Source organism: Sinocyclocheilus anshuiensis, unplaced genomic scaffold (assembly GCF_001515605.1).
Source record: "Sinocyclocheilus anshuiensis isolate Anshui unplaced genomic scaffold, SAMN03320099.WGS_v1.1 scaffold51, whole genome shotgun sequence".
NCBI lineage: Eukaryota > Metazoa > Chordata > Actinopteri > Cypriniformes > Cyprinidae > Sinocyclocheilus > Sinocyclocheilus anshuiensis.
In genome coordinates this window covers 2,054,818-2,074,294 of record NW_015548296.1, presented here as the reverse complement: position 1 = coordinate 2,074,294, position 19,477 = coordinate 2,054,818, and the positions used below count along the sequence as shown (strand labels likewise).

The 19,477-nt window shown below is 35.9% G+C and overlaps 1 pseudogene; it reads left to right on the top strand.

Moving 5' to 3' along the window:
- The window catches only part of LOC107656027 (calcium-dependent secretion activator 1-like), a 109,832-nt pseudogene that overhangs the window by 28,055 nt on the left and 62,300 nt on the right, over nt 1–19,477 (top strand).

Genomic DNA, 19,477 nt, shown 5'->3' with positions numbered 1-19,477 from the left:
AAATAATGTTTTTTTAACCTTAAACCGCATAAACACATTGCATTACACCAAATACACAAAATAATGATCTTTTTAGCAACATCATATGACCCCTTTAATAAATGCAAGACATAAACATAAATTCATAAATGCAGTGTATTACTCTGGGCTGTTGAATTATTGAAACTTCAGTGCCCACCTGAGGTTTAACTTCCTTTCAGAAACTTTCACTGACACTGAGAGTAACCATTAAATGGTTAGAGATCCATTTTGGAAAAGGCCCCTGTTGAGCATGGCAGTCATTTGCTGTAGCTACAAGAAGTCCGGTCAGCAGGGCCTATTAGGTGAAATGTACAATAATGACATAATAGAGCTGACATGAAAGCAGCACAGCCTTTGCTTTCTTGCACTCTGACACATTCAGTCATCTATATTTTGCGACCCGCAAATACATGTTTGCTCCAGGCAGGATTATGGGATCATGTGAGACTATAATGGTTTTATTAATTGAACCAAGAACTCCTGTGGCTCCCATAGCTCATAAAAATAAATTATTTACAGATCTAGTAAATTAGTTGTCTTGATTATGTGCTGGACAGGTTCTGTGTGTTTCTCCCACCCATGTCTGTACATTCCCGCTCATCTGCATAAAGATGGGTCTGTCTGCTCGCTGTCTCTCTTTCTGTATCTTAACAAGCTGCCACTCCTGTGCTGATTGCAGTGGTAAAGAGTAATTAACTGAGGAGATAGAGAGAGATCGTTCAGAGTGTGTTATCTGCACACTCGCCAGCTGAAATCTGTGTCCAGAATAATGGGATTGAATTGGCTAGTCACCATGACAGAACTACAGTAAATACTTCTTGCAATATTAAAAAAGTGCCAGGTAAGCTGCGTAGCCGACAGGGATTATGTGGATTTGTTGTGCCAAAGCAAATCAGCATTTTTCACCATCAATGACAAGCTTTCAACCGCCGTGCAAAAGTTTTTATTTTTAAAAGGATGATTATTTTTTTCCCCCAGTAGCATCTGCGTTACGACATGAAAAAATACTACAATAAAAACAAATATTTTTTTAAGTATTTGGCTATTAATGCCAGAATAAATCATTCATTTATAATAAATTATCCAGTTATCCAAGAATAAAAAAGATTAAACAATTAAAATAAATTGCACTATTGTTCAAAAGACAAAAACTAAAAAAAAAGGTTTCCACAAAAATAGTAAGCAGCTTAAGCACCAAATCAGCATATTAGAATAATTTCTGAAGAATCATGACACTGAACACTGCATAATGGCTGCTGAAAATTCAGCTTTGCCATCACAGGAATAATTTACATACAGTATATTAAAATAGAAAACTGTCATTTTAAATTGTAATAATATTTTACAGTATTATTCATTTTTTTCCCACAAATACTTTTTGTAAAAGTACCAGCTCCAAACATTTGAACAGTAGTGTAGCTCATTAGTGCCATATCATAATACAAGCTACCTACAAGTAGAAATAATTGATACCTTTTTTTAAATCTGATTTTTAAAGTTAAAAATTCCATTAAAATGAAGTATAATGAATAAACAATGAAATTATACAAAAAACAAAAAACAAACAAACACATGGCTCGTTGGTATAGTGGTATTATTTTCTTAAAGTTGTGTAAATCCTCGGTCATTATTTCAGGGGTTTTAGTTGAAATATTTAATATATAATCATACCTTATAGCTAAGGTACTGTATGTATCTCCCAGGTGGTAGATGCTGCACTTGTTTTATAGTAATGCTTCTGAATTGTGGCCTTTCATTAAACAGACTGTAAAAATGTATTATTATCCCATATTTTTAAGAAATGCTCATAGTCGTAGTGTTCACATGCTACCATTGGTAAAAGTATATAGTATATACACTATATATAGTATATGCTGAAATGCACAATACAACATTGTCATAAACTAAAAAGTAAACAGAGAAATGGATGTAGAGGTAACAGTAGACTGCTTCAAAAATCATTTAGACAGGGCTGTATTACAAGTGACTCTGTGCACCTGTGTGTATAATGCACTTTCTTGCCCATAGCCTTATTCCTCTTGCACTAATCCACGCTTTTGCAATTGTCTTCATGCATGGATTCATCACATGCATTTTTGATATGAGGATGGCAGCCATTTTTCCCTCTTTCATCATAGTAGAGCTTGGCTAGTCAAGATCCACTTTCTCCCTGCCTGTGCTCAGTACCAGCATGGATCACTTCTTATTACCCATCTCCTCACCATTGATCAGGAGCAGAGCCCTGGGCAATCAGAACATGTTTTTTTCCTATAGCTAGAATAATTTGCTCTGCCGTTAGAGATCTTGATAGTGTTCTGTCCTCTGTTTTTCTTCCTCTGGTGGTTTTTCTCAGTCTGTAATAGTGATTAAACTCGTGACCCTGTCTTAGACGATCTCCCTGCCCTCAAAAGTTTGCTGAAATTGGAATATTGATTCAATAAAATTTACCATTGATTTGACTTTTTCCCTGTTGCTGTTCTGTCCATTTTCTTTAAGTGATAAAGGTAAAAACTAACCTAGACTTTTCACTGCCTAGTGGTGGAAAGAGCACTTTTTCCTTCAGTTTGTGAAAATTGCAGTTGCAGAGATGTTTACAATAAAACACTGTATGACTTTGCTTTAATTTTACAGAGCTATTGTGGGTGTAACATTGTGCCTTCAAATCAGAAAAACATGAAATCAGATGTCTAGAATTAAAGTTCACCCCCTGCTAGTTTTGTACGCCTCCATCATGTGGTGTTGGATGCTAACCACCGTTACACCTACGCTAATCAGCGTTCCACTGAGTTGCCTCCATCCCCAAAGAACTAACTTCACCAAACAGACTAAATATTTAACGACCACAGTTTAAGAAGCGTTCTTGAACATTCTGAGGTCATAGCACAACCCTCTACGCACACCTTGGCAGCGTGGTATGCAAGACTCTCGCTCTCTCTCTTTGCATGTGTGAGAAACACAGCGCTATCAGTAAAGCGACGGCGAGTCGTGCGCCTTCACACTAGTTTACGGTACGTCAAATACAGGTGCGCTGCGTGCTACATACTGCGCATCCATTGAGTACATGACATGATCCATTGAGCGCATCCAAATAGTACAGATCGCTTGACGGAGAGCAAAACTCTCAAGCGCTCAGTCAGCGTGTTTATCGAGTGAAAATCTGTTGAACGCCTCTCACACACATACTGGCGTGTAAAATCTAAGAATTTATTAGCCGATGGCTAATGTTAGACATTATTTAGTCGCCCAGAGTAAGATTTAGTCGCATATATGCGAGTGATTTACTCGCAATGTAGAGGGTTGTAGCAGGTCATTTTAGGTTTATCTCTGGAGAGAGGGACTGTGTTGTCAGTGTGCTCTACTGTTAGATTGAAGCAAATGCTACAAAATATTCTGGCAATACTATGGTACACTGATGACAATAATAGCTTGGTGCTTTTACGTAATAATCATCAACAATTTTTAAATTGTATGTCTGATCTTATTATAACCTACAATGGAAGCTATAAATAGGCCTAGTCATTTGTCATTCTGTTTTATTTTCAGGTACCTCACAGTCACAAGCTAATCATTAGGCCACTTTAGCATGCTGCTAGCTGATTATTCTGTTAGCATTTTGCTAACGAATTAGCCCTACTTATTACATATGCATGATCCCCCCCCCAAACCAATTAAGTGCAAACTCCGCTCTGCAGCCGATTCTGAAGATATTTGATAGTCTTGTCAATCAAAGTGCTGATCGCATACACAACATTGAACCTAATGTAAACCCATAACCCTAACCTCAGCTCTAACCTTAACTTAGCTTTGGTAGCGCAACCTGATAGATAGCATTACTGTTTGTCACGATCAGATTCATCCATGATTTTTCACATTTCTTGACAGGCAACCAGTGTTGTTATTGTTAACTAAATCTATCAAAAATAGTTTTCGGTAATTGAAATAAAGCTGAAATACAATATCCTAAACTTAAGAAACATTAACAAACAAAGTTAAAAATGTTGCCTTTGCAACTATCTGCAATAAATAAGTTTACATACTAAAAATGTAAAAAAAATAAATAAATAAATAAAATAAAAGATAAACAAATAATTAAAGCTATATATAAATATTTTTTAAAATGGTAAAAACACGTAACAAAATGACTAAAACTTTTAATTTATTTATTTTATTCGAAATATAAAAATAAAAGTGAAATCAAAATATTATTGAATACTGTAATAGTACAAAAATAACATAATACTAAAATAACACTGCAGGTGCCTGGGTGTTGAATTGACCGTTCGCAAAGAGCTTGATTGACAGGCAATCTGACCAGTCATAACGCCGAATCCGCCATCTTGCTCGACAAACAAATCAGATAGGAGAGTAGATTAACTTTGGTGGACTTAAATCTGAAAAATTGTGTGTATTATTGACGTCTTTCCACGGTTGAAATAAAATACATTCTTATGTTAATTTATGTTTATTTCATGCTTTAAGTAAATATGAAAAGACGATCGGTTCACGTGTGCTGCTTGAACTGAGGCAATACAGTGATCTGTCACGACACATTAAATAGCCACAAAATGGTATTTATTGTTTGAATTTCTTAAAAAATGACAAAATTTGAAACCTGAGACCTTGTTTCATACCAGGTTTTGCAAAGGGTCTATTGACCAGTGAAATTGCCTGCGGGGTGGGGTTTGCTGCTTTGGGAAAATAGATAACGCTGTTTTAATTATCTTAAAATATGAAGGTGATCTGTTTTGGAACAGGCTTTACAAACAGATTCCTCTTGTGGTCTGGGGATGTCAATCTGCAGGGGGATTGAATCTTGCATGACAATGAAATAAATTAACTGTTTGACTGTTTACTCTTTCATTTATTTTACTGGTAATGTTTGCTGATACTTTATTGAACTGAACATTAGTCTAGTTTAAATGTTTAAGAAATAGGTTGCCATAAAACTAAAAAAATATTGGCTGTATGACAAGAATTGCAAAATGTTCTCTTCAAGGGAAAAAACGTATTAGTTTGGAATAACACGAGGATGAATAAATAAGGACAGAATGTCAATTTTGCGGCAAATTATTCTTTTAATGTTTAACAGCTTTTGCTGTATGATTTGTAAGCGTTTTGAAAAATGGGGACATGGGGTAATGTCCTCATAAGTCACCTTCGTGTAATACCTATGTCATACTCATGTCATTATACAAATTTGTGTCCTCATATGTCACAAAAACGCGCACGCACACACACACACACACACACACACACACATACACGCACTGGCCAGACAATCTCTCTGCCTTGGCTGGCTTAGATTAGGCACATTAATTTAATTACACATGTCTTGTTTGCACCAAATCTGGTTATCATCAGGCAATGACATCACGGATCGCTCCCTTGCTGGTGCATGAAAATCTCAACGAAGTTAGGATGTGTTATGGCACGCCAGGTTATTTGTTTATTGTTGTTCATCTGAAGGCCTTGTTTGGCCAAACCCATCTTTATCAAGTTCCATTGACTTGATAATAGCCTCTCTAAATCTGGTTCTAAGGTTGTTTAAGGTGTCACTTTAGAATGGTTGGTCGGTTACAAGAATGCCATACAACTGGTTTACATTCTGGCTCAAAGCCAGAGTAGATAAATACATTAAGAACTAATCAAAAGCCTCACAAGAGCAGTTAAATGACAGTGGTGGCAGGTTCTTTTATGTTAGCTGGTTTGTCTTTGCGATGTCAACACAATGAGAGAGGCAGCAGAGACGTGAGGCATGTGTGAGAAAGACTGAACGCTGATTCATCTTTAGCATTGACTGGCTCAGTCTACCAGCAGCAGGAGAAGATCCAAGCTGTGCTGCTTGGTCTCAGCTTGAAAAGCTAATTTCACTGTTAGAATGTTTGTGACCAGATTCAAAAATGCCATTTAGGTAGGGTGACCATACGTGCCATTTTCCCAGGACGCGTCCTGGCCAGGATTTCTATATTGCCTAAAATATCTAGGTTTTGGCTTTGTTTGCGTGTGCAGACCGATCGGTGTATGACATCAAAGTACCATACAGACGGTTATGCTTTCGAAACGCTCTCGAGGTACTTTGATGTCAAACACTGATCGGTCTGAGCCGCACTGCTTTTAAGTCGAACACACCTAATATGTACGCGTAATTGCATCGCTTTGACCGTAGATCCCACCTTCTCACACGCCATGATTGGTCCATTATGTACAATGCTTGCATGTTATTGGTCAAACTACTTTTCGATCATTACCTTCAGCAAGCATGAAAACAGGAAAACAAAGCCAAAACAAATCCTGGCCAGGTCCAGGGAAAATGGCACGTATGGTCACCCTAATTTAGGGAAAGTAGTATCATTGGGTGGTGGTCAAGGCAGTTCTCTTTAATGCTTAGGCTAGACTTCTGATTAAATATTGTAATGGAATATATTTTATAATAAATGTTGCATTTACTAAATGTGTTTTTTCATAAGTAAATTTCTAAATATCAATGGAGCTACAACTAAAAAGTTTCCACTAATGTTGCCAAAGATCAAAGTTGTGTGTTAAAGAAGTGTGTTTATTTTAAAATGTAGACCTTGTCCCTTTTGGGTTTCCATATTCTAATGCACATTCCGGATGACAATGAGTGTTTTTAATTTCAATTAAAAGTTATCAGGCTGTTAAAATAAGGGCTTCTGAGAAAAGATTGCTGGATATGCTAAAGTTTGTGAGGTTTGTGAGATTTTATTAATGTCATTATTAGGACCCCATTGACTTTCAAAATATTTTCTTTCATTAAGAAACAATAGAAAATCAGGTTTGGAACAACATGACTTCATCATCCAATAAACCTGAAATTGCCGGACACAGGTGCATTCTCTGTGGAAAGTATTTTTGATCTTGGATGGGGATGAGGCCTAATCTGTGTCTTGGACTCCCATCCTGTTATTATGCAGTAACATTGAGCATTTCATTATGAAAACACCCACACGTTGGCATGATGCATGTGAGTGTGTGTTCATATACGGTATGTGTGGGACAGATCTTGAACATGAATTCCTGCGTGTGTGTGATGTGAGCATGTGTTTTAATTGTGTATGCCTGCACAGTTATATGCACACATTGTTCTGTGTGAGCAATGTGTATGTTGCAAGTGCATTGGTGTGTGTGCGTTCATTTGCATGTAGGAATCCTCATGGAAGGGTATAGGTGTTTGTAGCTATTTGAGTACTGAATTTAGCCCAGTTGGAGTCAGGAACGGGGACACCATGGCCACAGCCTGTCCAGATGGTCCTCCACCCAACCATGCAACTGACTGGCCAATTCTTCCCCCGTAAGGCTCTGAACTCACCATTAGTTCAGAACCCTTTAGTATAGAACATACTAGGTATTTAAAGATGCATCCCTTGGTGTTGTTTTTCTTGGCCTCGAATCATAAACTGATAAGTTTGTAGGATAAAAAGTGACGTGCTGTTTGATTTTTGCAACAAGGTACTTAAACATTCAGGCCGCCAGCTAACAGTTTCATTATTAGGTTGGGCATTGAATGATGGCAGTACAAAAATAGCTAATTAAAGAAATACTGAGGTCTGTCCTATTCTTAGCAAGGGTGATTTTTCTGGCTTGGAGAGTTCACTGTTAGCTAAAAGGAATGGTTCATCCAAAAAATAAAAATGTACTCACCCTCTGGCCACCCAAGGGTGTAAATTTTGAGAAATGTAGCATTATATCGCTTGCTCACCAATGGATTATCTGCAGTGAATGGGTGCCGTCAGAATCAGAATTCAAACAGCTGATAAAAACATCACAATAATCCACAATTAATCCACTTAACTCCAGTCCATCGACATCTTGTGAAGCGAAAATCTGTGTATTTGTAAGAAACAAATCAATCATTAAGATGTTTTTAACTTCAAACCATTGCTTGCGGCTAAAATACAAGTTCTCTGTCCATAATATTGCTTTCTCCAGTAAAAAAATGGTCTTGTCTGAATTGGGAGAGAAATATGCACAAATCAGGCACCAACAGTTCAAAACAAATATATCGGTGGACTTTGATTTTCACTTTTTGGACTTTTTTTTTCACTGGATGGAGCGTTATTATGGATTATGTACTTGTATTTTATTTTTTTTTACAAATTACAAATAATTAATCTTGTTTTATATTAGTGTCAGGATCAGAAATTCATGCTTCAATTTTTAAATGATTCAGAAGTTGCCTTCTCAAGTGACGTGACAAATGGCTGATGGACTTTGGCCTCTTATCTAATAGCAGTCCTGGGCTTTCAGATGGACAGAGCTGTGCATGTATTGGATGGAGGCTTGCAGAAAGCCACATGCAGGCATTAAATATTAAGCAAAGTTTGCTTGAGGTTTATTTGGCATGGTTGGTATGGTACATATAAAAAAATTTAATGATTTATGATTAAAACATAAATAAAAAGAAAAAATAAATAATTAAAACAAAAATCAAGATATTTTCTCAAAACAAGTATATCTTATGAATAAATGTAGTTATTTTTTCTGAATAAATGCAGCTATTTCTTTGAACAGTAGTGTGTTTTATATAAAATGTTATTTTGTATTTTTTGAAATTACAGCTGTGTTTGGCTCTGATCTATATGCCCTTTTAAGAACATTCAACGAACTGTTCTTCATGTACACACAGTGAATGTGACTATTGACGATGACCTTTTCTGTTTAACTGATTTATTTTGGCACTATTTATTGTAATGGTGAAGGTCAGATATGGTTGATCTTCTTATAGGGAGGAAAAGTTATTGGTGTAAATGCATTAAAATGTGTGTTTCTTACAGTTGGATAATCCTGATGAACAGGCTGCCCAGATCAGAAGAGAGCTGGATGGACGACTCCAAATGGCTGATCAATTCACCAAAGTAACAGTTACACATGAAGCTGTTGCATACTGTACTTTTTAGGCTTATTCACAATGCATTTTCTTTCCTTAACACCTTGAATAGGCTGGCAGGTTCCCCAAGTTTGTGTCCAGGGACATGGAGGCCATGTACATCGAGGAGCTGAAGTCATCAGTGAACCTGCTGATGGCCAATCTGGAGAGTATGCCGGTGTCTAAAGGAGGAGAGTTCAAACTGCAAAAGCTCAAGAGAGGCCATAACACTTCCATCATTGACATGGGCCAAGAGGACGAGAATCAGCTCTCCAAGTCTGACGTGGTTTTGTCTTTCACTCTGGAGGTACTTCTTCTTGCTTAGTGTTTTGTCATTGGGTTATAAAACCCGCTTGACACTCTAAACCACCATTTGAATTGGATTCATATTCTGAACATCTCTGAGGGGCACTTTGAGCCATTTCTGGAATCAAACTCTCCTTGCTGACTACTTTTTTGTCCTAATTTAAATATAGCTATCCACCTTATTTTTCAACATGGAAGTAAGCCGTTTTCTGTGAAGAAAACTGTGCGAGACTTCCGGTTCATTAGCCGTTGTAGGGACGTAACGAGAAGAAGAGCAAAGTGCAGTAAACGGTAAAACTGTTTGCACTACAAACCAGCGTGTTCATAATTAAGAAAATACATTAAAATAATGTGGTAAGACACACCAGTTTGCAATATCAAGCAGCAAAACAAGCTGTTGTGTACATCTAAAAATAGCTGGAAGTGGATGACACTGGAAGCCAGACACATTTTATTTACAAATGGCTGTGCCTGTTCTCACTGGAAAAATAAGGTGGATAGTTCAGGTAAATAAAAAAGGACAAAATAAAGAGAAAGAGAAAATAATATACTTACAGATATTCAGATATTCCCATTGAGATATTGTTAGATTTCTCAAACAACCACTGAGAAAAACAAATGTAGGTAATTAAGTAATTTTCTTTATCTTTAAAAAAAAAAAAATTGTGAACAACACAGACATTTGATTCGTACATGAGTAAAATCACATACACCTGTGAAACACAAAACTGAATAGGGTTTAAGAGTAAAATGCAGCCTGCATGAAAGATCAGTGTTCTAAATTTTTACCTAGTGGTTATAGATCTGGGCTCATAACTCAAATGTTGCAGCTTCGACCATGAGCAGTTTCAGTGTTCTGAATAATATTGCATCAAACATTGCCTTTTGAATTCTCACACAAATTTGTCTTAACCATTATTTTTTTATAACACTAAGCTTTCCAGATTACCACATCCCATTGCCCATACTTAAGAAAAGAGAATTTCTATGAGCACATGAAACAAATGCAAACACAACATAGACTCCTTCCTTTTCACCACCATCTTGTTGTAGCTTGTGATTTGATAGGAATTGATCTGATCATCAGCACACAGAAATGTCCTGATGAAATAATTGAATCTGTGATGGTCTTGACATTCATCACTGGCTTGATGTAGGATTTCTGTACTTCCTTTTATCGGGTGAAAATTTCATTTGCACAGCCATTGCTTTGAGTATCTCATTACAACATGTTGCATGTCAACGTCAAATATCACAGGCCATGTTGGTGCATAAGCAATATATTGGTCTTTGATTTGCAGAACGCGACAAATTGAAAATGTCACCTTATGTTCATCATGCAGGTTTAAAAGAGGGCAGAAGAATTCTGAATTTGTAAGCAGCAGATAAGTCTGTGTGTGTAGACAAGTCTTACTTAGCACAAACCAGACAGAAAATCCTGAGTGGCACTGACAGCCTGCTATAAAGCTAGCTTTAATCAAGTGACATTATCTGAGAGGAGATATTCCCTGAAGAAGGGGGCAATAAAACCATGTGATGTATGTCGTGTGTTAACAGCCCGTTCCCCTTTCACTGATACCTTTGTCATGACAGCTTTTTCTGACACATCTCACATCCTCTGTCCTCATGCACGCCAGCTGTGTGTGGGTTTGGATAAAAGTGCTTCTAACTTATCTCACATGTCAAAGGATTAGTTCACCCAAAAATGTAAATTCTGTGATCATTTATTCACCCTGATGTTGTTCCAAACCAGAATGACTTTCGTTCTACCAGTGAAAATAAACTGAGAATACAGAATAATGTGTTTTTTTCCAAATGCAATTACAATGATTGTAGACAGAAGCTTTCAAGCTTCTGAAATATGTAAAATCATCATAACATATAATAGGAATACTAAAGACACTGAAATTTCACTGATAATCTACCAGTGGGCTGTTAACTAAATCAGTCTGATTCATACATGAGTTATTCAGAACGGTGAACTTGGATGAACTGATTCACTAAATAGATTTGACTCAAAAGATAATTTTTTACCCTGATCCTAATTCAATTTTGTCAGTAATATGTCCCTTTCTAGTATTTTGATTAATTTATGCAGGTTTGCAGACCATTTACAAGCATTATATAATTGGGCCAATCATATTGTCACTCTTTAGTTTTCCTTTTTACCTCACACTAACGCTGCAATTTAGGATCTCTGAAAAATTAGAAAAAATATTGATTCATACATTATTGGACAATATTTCACACAACATTAAAATAATGTTTTGTTTTATTTTTGTAGTGTCATTTTATTTGTAGAAAAGGCATTGTCTCCTTTACTTTCTTGAAGTAATTGTACAAAATTCCAAGTTGGTTTTGGGGTTATGACAGTGTGTTTTTTTTGTTTGTTTTTTTTCACAATTGAGTCATCTCTATAGATTTCATCTTATTTGTTCCACAGGTGGTGATTATGGAGGTACAGGGTCTAAAGTCTTTAGCTCCAAACCGGATTGTTTACTGCACCATGGAGGTGGAAGGTGGACAGAAACTTCAGACCGACCAGGCAGAGGCCTCCAAACCAACGTAGGTCTTGAAGAAATTTCATGTAAACATTATGTATGTTTTTTGCATCAACATTAAATTAAATCCAGCTTCACTTCTCAGTGAAGTTCAAGCACTGAGAAAGTTTATAAACAATATTATTTCTTAGAGCCTCCAAGCCTTGTAAGCTGCTGTCTGGAATGAATGATTCTCTTGCAGACTGATTAAATCAGTCTATGTACACTAACCAACACAAACCTGTTTAGGTTTGATTACTTGTCTTCATGCATACAGGCACATTCCCACTGAACCGTTCAGAGCTGGAGGAACTTAATCTCAAATCCCATCAAATGCTGTTTGCTGAAGCTGTGTGTGTGTGTGTGTGTGTGTGTGTTATTTAGCTCATTACATGATCAGTTGATCTTATTATTGTGTACACAGTAGGCCCATTCTGTTTGTGGTGAGATGTAACGCTTCATGATGAAGTAACAATTCTGGGCAAGTAATCAACACTTACGAAAACCGTACGCTGATTGCATTACTCAACTAGACTTATCATATTTGTTTGTGTGTGAGGAGACTGATTCGAGTGTAAGAGAGAGAGGAAACACCACACACACAATTCTCACACTTTTCACTGAACATGCTTCACCCACTCATTTGGTCAGCTTACACTCACACTCACACTGATTTCTGTCACATTTCTGGAATTGTAAATGATTTATTTTGTCGTAGAACAACATCTCTTGTTAATAAAAGTTCCCTTTAAATGATCATCTTGCTGCAAAATTACCTTGAGTTCACTCTGGAACATGAGCAGTCAACTATGAAAAACCTGTTTCTACTTCAAAGTATGTGCAACTTTTTAATATAAAGTATGACTTTATATCTTGCAATTGCAAAACTTCGTTTTTTTTTTTTTTATAACTGAGCTTATATCTTGTCTTACAGTTTGACTTTATATCTCACAATTTGACTATGTTTTGTACACAATTGAAACTTTGTTTCACATGACTGACTGTTATCTCACAATGTAAATTTTATAATCTCGTAATGTGAAATGTTATTTCACAGTGTGACTGTCTTTTAATTTGACTGTATCTCATAATTACGATTATCATAATATACTTTACATCTCACGATGTGACTATCTCTGGCAGATGACTTATATCAGTGTGACTTTATTTATCTTTTAATCTGACTATATCTCACAATTGAGATTTTCTAATAACTTTATATTTCGCAATGTGACATTGGCTTACATTTGTAAATATTTTTTTTTTAATGTTTTTCATAAATGACTTAATATCTCACAGTGGGACTACTGTATATTTGACTTTATATCCCGCAGTTGCGATTTTTGCAAAGCTTACTTTATATCTCATAATGTGACTTTACATCTCTCTTTTTCGACTTTTTCTCACTTTACATTGTATCTCAATGTGACTTTACAAATGACAACATTTTACAGTTTTCAATTGCAAACATCTCACAATTGCATCTGTTTCTCATAACTGACTTTATATCTCAGAATGTGATATAGATTTTTATTGTCACAGTCACTTTTATTCCACAACTTTTTCTCATAACTAAATTAAAAATTAATAAAATTAAAGTATATCTCACAATTGCAACTCAGTTTCTAATAACTGACTTTATATTTCATAACTGCGACTTTATTTCTTTGAATTTTTTATGTCACAGTGTGACTTTTATCTCACAAAGTATTGCAACTTTAAAATTCTTGTCACAATGTGAGCTTATAGCAAACAATGTCTTTACATCTCACAATTATGACTGTTTCTTATTATTGTAACTTTCTACAACATATCATCTCACAGCAGTATGTCTTGAATCTTAAAATTTCTCGTCACAGTGTGACCTTATATCATGCAATGTGTCTTTATGTCTCACAATTATGACATTGTTTCTTATTATTGTAACTTTATATCTCATTTTTATTTTAAACTATCTCACACTTGCCTTTTTTTACTATGAGGCAGAAAACCAACATCCATAGTCCAAAACTTTAATAACTTATTTTATTTTTTCAAGGCGAAGCATTGCAAGCATTACCACAGGGGCTTGATTGGTTTTGTGCAGTACAATTAAATTGAGTGTGTAAATGAGAACGTCAGAATGTGACAGTGAGAGATTGATGATGTAAAATGCCTAGTCAATGCTGTCAGTCGTGACCACGGTCTGCAAAGATGTGAACTGCATAGCCTGACATACAGGACAATTGATGAGCCTTGGCTTTTGCCCACAATTTCACTGAGGTCACATTATACAGTCTGACAAGCAACAATTGTAAAAGATAGAAAAAATTGCATGGTGTACAGCCAACTTTATACACACAAAACAAAAATGCTCATATCCACACTCTAAAAAAATGCTGGGTTAAATATAACCCAGCGCTGGGTTAAAAAGGGATAAACCCAGCTATTTATGTTGTTTTGACCCAGCGGTTGGGTTGTTTTGAACCCAACTGCTGGGTCAAAACAACCCAATAGCTGGGTTTGTCCCTTTTTAACCCAGCGCTGGGTTATATTTAACCCAGCATTTTTTAGAGTGCACTCTCTTTCCACTAAATATACGCAGTTGCTCAGATCACAAGCTCTCACATTCACACTCACATTTGGCGCACATTTCTCCAGAGCTTGCTGTAATGCTAAAAGCCTGCTGGGTCTCAGGGGTAGAGCCGTGTGAGGATAGGTGAGAGGGATTCTGGGAAAGCGAAAGAATGATGGGAAACTGATGAGAGACATTTGTTCTGTACCTGTTTGATCAGACACCTTAAAACTATGGGGACTGATCCTAACACATCTCTTTAATTAAAGCACATAGTTGTGAGGATTTGAGTGAGAAAAAAGAAGTAGATAAAAAAAAAAAAACAGGGAAAGAAAGGCTGCTGTTGTAAGCCTTTAGGTCTGCCCGGGGGCTGAAAGGGGGCTACAAAGACTTGCAGTGGCTTTTGCTTTCATAACTGCAGTTTTATGAAATATGAAAGGGGAGTGGTTAAGATGAATGGAAAAAAAGCCATTTTTAAACTCGTATGTGAATTGGAGTCAGATTGGACCTATGCTTGGATTTGAGTGTACAGATTGCTTTTCTGGCAGCAGTTTTTAGTGACTGAATGCTTCCGTGACCCCCTGTTCAACCAGACTTACATAAAAACTAAGAAAATTAACCCAAAGAAAGTTGGGTTGTTGTCAGTAGGTCATGTATTATACTCTGCATTTGTTCTAGGGAGGCAGAACTTTTGACTTTAGATGCTCTTAGCTGGTGGGTTGTAACCCAAAAATGGGTTGCAGATTTGTGGGGGGGGGGGGGGGCAATGCTAAATACTGCTAACCATATAATTGTGCAAAGTTTAGAAAAGTGCTTAAGGAAAAAAGAAAATGCTATGAATATCTGTCCTATCAAATTCACACTGCAGATTCATCTGTCATTTAGCAGCCAAATTATGCATATGCTATAATGGATAGGTTGTGACAAATAGCTTCTTCATAAAAAACGATCAAAAAAAAAAACAACCGTACAAGATCAAAGAAATAAATGACCAAGACTAAATTAAACGTAACTTAATTTGCAATGAGAATGAAAATGGTTTGTGCTGTTTTGGTTAATAATTGTTTATCTTTTTGCATATTGTTGGGCCTAGATATAGTAAAGAGAAATGAAATTTACTTTAAAGAAAAAATTCAAATCAAATTAAGTGGTCAAAAATCGTATCTGACCCACTCTGTCTTTCGACATTTGTGCTTGTATCTTGTACCGGCCGTGATGTATCTATCTTGCGTATATTACTCGCACAGTGTCTACTTTCATAATCAGTGAATTCAATTAAACTGAATGTTAAATAAACAGTGAATTATAGTATTTACAGCACTTCAAGTTAAGCCATTCTTAGAAAAGAAAAATATTCAAATATTTTTTTCTATAGGTCTATCATAATGCGTGCGGTAGAGGGTTAAATATCTTTTCTTTAATGGCCACCATAAAAAATAAAACCTTAAAGCAAAAACTTGCACAGCTTAAGTCTGACATATTGAGTCAAATGTGTTTTCTTTATTATTAACTTTCCATTTAAGTGCATATTCATTGATATATATGCTTTGAACACAAACCTTTTGTGATTTGTAAAGAAGGCAGTGGACTGGTCCTGTTTCTGCTCTGTTGTGTCACTGGAGTGTTGCTCTAGGCGCTGTGGATTACATAACTCAGAGAGCTTTGCTGAGAAGTGTTTTACTCTCTCTCTCTCTCTCTGTGTGTGTGTGCGCGTGCATGCACTTTGCATGTTTTTTACAGTGTGTTATGATATAGATCAGTAATATAGATCAGGGTTTCTCTACCACGTGTTGTGGGCTTTTGATGCAGTCAACCTCTGTGTTTGTGGCATTGCTTAGTATTTATGTTCAGGCTGTATTTGCCAATCACACGTGATTCACTCACAGCTACATTAACACTAAATACAAATTATGGCAATTATGTTGTATTAAGGGTTTTCAAATCATATTCAATTAGCAATAGACAGCTCAGAATAAAGATCTAAAGATGCTCAAAAATGTTACTTACTGCATCCTTCTATTTGGTTTTGTTTATTGTACAGCAGTTAGACATTTCACAACTTTGATATTGATTCTCTGTTATCATGTCAAGAGAGGATTACTGGACCAGGGACACATAGACAGGGTCCGTTTTTGGTGTGTACAGTTTGATTGAAGCTCAAATGTGGGAATGAGAGTAGTGTTTAGAGTCATTTACAGTAGGCATCATGAAATATTGATGCAGTGGATATAGCAGTGCTTCTCAAAGTCCGGACCCGCCTCCATTTCGTATGTCAAGAACACTAATTTCCTACTTTGATAAACGCATGTTAAACTTGTAAATCATATGTTTAGAACATTTTCATTTCGTCTTTCCTAGCGTTTTGTATTGATTACAGCCGTTACCGGGGAAACCGCTATATCTCCGCTCCAACAGCGCCTCCTGCTGGCAGAGAATGAATTTGCATGTGCAAGTCTGTGGGAAACACTGGTGTCTGTCAGCGGCACAGACTAAATACTGGGTGTTTCAGGTCTGACGACATCACGCGGGCGTGGTTTAATCGCAAGGTCAAGGAGCATGCGCAGTTTACACGCTCCGTGAAGCCCGCGAACGTGTGACAGCGGCACGACCTGCGGAGATCTTGACTTTGTTTAATTTTCGTGCATTTCAAGCAAGAATGATTATCACGTCTAACATTAAACAGTGGGGAAAGAAAAAAAAAACTCATGTGGCACATTGATAATTGGGAATATATTTAATATCACTGTTGAATCAGAATCAGAATTCTGATTCCAAACACTGACACCGTTGGTCTCTCTCTCTCTCTCTCTCTCTCTCTCACACACACACACTTACATATAAATACATTTATATTATACTTTTATATATTTATAATTTGTATATAATTTTATAACATGTTAATTATATATTTCTAAAAACGTACATATTAGTATAAATACACGTGTATCTATATATATATATATACACACATTTATATTTAAAATAATTGAAATTGAAATTAAATATAAAATAATTACTTATTTTTTTAATAATATATAACAACTATAAAAATCTACATACGTATAAAGTATAAATACAAATGTGTGTGTGTGTGGCACACACATATACACATATATATACACATACATATATATAATGTAATTGCTGTGATCACAGCTGAATTTTCAGCATCATTACTCCAGTTTTCAGTGTCACATGATCTTCAGAAATAATTCTAATATGCTGATTTGCTGCTCAAGAAACATTTCTGATTATTGTCATTGATGAAAACCGTTTTTGCTGATTAATATTGAAAAATCACTCTGATAAGGTGAAAGTCTGGAGAAAAGCTTCGATGTCATTTTCATTTCGTCTTTCCTGTAATGCCTGATAAAGTAGCGTTTGTGAGCGCAGCGCTGATTTGATTACAGTTGTTACCTGGGAAACCGCTATATCTCCAGCTCCAACAGCGCCTCCAGCTGGCAGATAATTAATTTGCAGTCTGTGAGAAACTCTGGTGTCTGTCAGCAAACATAAACAAAAAGCATGCTTCAGAACTGTTTTGAGAAGGTGCTTTGAGCCTTGTATTATTACTATGAATTAGGCTACTACTGCTACTACTACTACTAGTACTAATAATAATTATTAATTAAATTATTATTATTATTACTACTACTACTACTATTACCATCTTGTGCCCTGCAATAATCATTTACTCAAACTCGCTTTTATGAGATAAAGGAAAAAATAAATAAATAAATCGGCCAAACATATCGGCCCAAAAAAATCAGCATCATATATCGGCCATCGGCTGCCCTGATTTCTAAATATCGGCATCAGCCAGAGAAAAACCATTATTTGGCGACCTCTATTGCTGACACGGAAATTAATTGTTTTGCCACTTTTGCACTTTATTTTTTCAAAAAATTCATGTTTATTTGTTATGCATGTTATGTATGTTTATTAAAAACAAGTTTTGTAATAACCAATTGTTCCGGTCCGGACCTTTGAAAATTCAGATGAGAACCCCTGGTATATAGAAATGTAAGCTCTTCTACTGCCACCCTCTGGCTCTATTAGTACTAGCAGCACTGTGCACTGATACAGTGAATTTCATTGACATGCAAATGAATACAAATATATGGCTCACTCTCTGGCAACACTGATATGGCAACTTCTGACATTTGCGACCCTGGTCTACAAAACCAGTCATAAGTAGCACGGGTATATTTGTAGCAATAGCCAACAATACATTGTATGGGTCAAAATTATAGATTTTCTTTATGCCAAAATCATTAGGATATTAAGTAAAGATCATGTTCCATGACAATATTTTGTAAATTTCCTACTGTAAATATATAAAAACTTAATTTTTGATTAGTAATATGCATTGCTAAGAACTTCATTTGGACAACTTTAAAGGTGATTTTCTCAGTATTTAGATTTTTTTGCACCCTCAGATTCCAGATTTTCAAACAGTTGTATCTGGGCCAAATATTATCCTATCGTAACAAACCATACATCAATGGAAAGCTTATTTGTTCAGCTTTGATGATGTATAAATCTAAATTTGAAAGAAAATTACCCTTATGACTGGTTTTGTGGTCTAGGGTCACATTTGAGTAATGTATTTCTAAATGCATATTGTAAACAGTGTAACTTTTATTTATTCTTATTTAAAAGAAAGAAGCATCAAATTATTCAGAACATGTCACTTATATTCCAAAAATAAGTAAAATATTTTTTTGTTGTGTTTTATCCTCTGGTATGGCTAATCTAAGATAATACAACTTTAAAATGAGACTCGTGCAGCCAGATATAGAGCATTAACCTTATTGGGAGCATAATACTCCAATCATAAAAACAGTAAAGCTAATGTCAACACAGCATAATAGTTAATAAGACAGTATTTTCGTTTTCTGTCTTGCTATCATGATTTACTCACATTCCTCTGGGACCTGTTGTTAGAATTAAAATGGTGTCCCAGTAACAGTGAGGCTTTATAATTATTAAATGATAATGTCAGGCCTTGAGCACTGTAACCTGTTGAAAATATGTGCCAGACATAGAGACATAGAGTCGGATTGTCTCTAATGTAATGCTGTTCTTCTGTGTGCAAATGGTCACGTAAAGATGACTCATTGAGAAAATGAGAGGAAGCCTGTGTGAAACGTGTGTAAGAAGACTCATGCA